The sequence below is a fragment of the Ailuropoda melanoleuca genome, unplaced genomic scaffold (genome assembly GCF_002007445.2).
Source record: "Ailuropoda melanoleuca isolate Jingjing unplaced genomic scaffold, ASM200744v2 unplaced-scaffold21546, whole genome shotgun sequence".
Lineage (NCBI taxonomy): Eukaryota > Metazoa > Chordata > Mammalia > Carnivora > Ursidae > Ailuropoda > Ailuropoda melanoleuca.
Window position 1 is genome coordinate 1 of NW_023191111.1, and position 584 is coordinate 584.

Consider the following 584-nt stretch of genomic DNA (forward strand, 5'->3'; position numbering starts at 1 on the left):
GAGCCTGCTTCTTCCTCTCCCACTCCCTCTGCTTGTGTTTCCTCTCTCGCTGGCTGTCTCTATCTCTATCGAATAAAGAAATAAAATCTTTAAAAAAAAATAATTACAATGAATCGAAATCCATCAACTATGTTTAAATCCATGGGTTTCTATGGATACAAAAAAAAGTCAACTTATGAGGATAATTGGGGAAAAATTCATTATGGTGNATTCATTATGGTGAAAACTGATTTTTTAATGGTAGGGATAGAATCGGTTGGGGTGAGAGAATAACCAGCCTTTTATCCTACCTTTCCGTTGTGAACTGTATCACCGTGCAACCAAATTGTAGTTGAGGGGATAGATCTCTTCATAAAAGTATTCCTGCCAAGAAGTGGAAAAGAAGTGATCAAGTTAGAATATCAAAATTTTGCAATCTCTGATGAATTTATGCTGGGACCTGGCAGAATTTGGAAATGCATGATTAACTCAGAAGAACTGTGGGTTCTGGTGATTGAACAAAAATTTGTGTATTCACTGAGTATCAATGGCTGCCGACATCACATAGAGAGCAATAACCAGACATTATCTGCTCCCTGATGAAT

The 584-nt window shown here is 37.2% G+C and overlaps 1 long non-coding RNA gene across 1 annotated transcript; it reads right to left on the reverse strand.

The window, feature by feature from the left end:
• Positions 1 to 18: 18 nt before the first annotated feature.
• LOC117798002 lies at positions 19 to 584 on the reverse strand. Its single transcript, XR_004622782.1, has 3 exons — positions 518 to 584; positions 291 to 363; positions 19 to 65 (listed from the first exon to the last, which is right to left on the reverse strand). It is a non-coding gene; the product is annotated as an uncharacterized LOC117798002 (long non-coding RNA).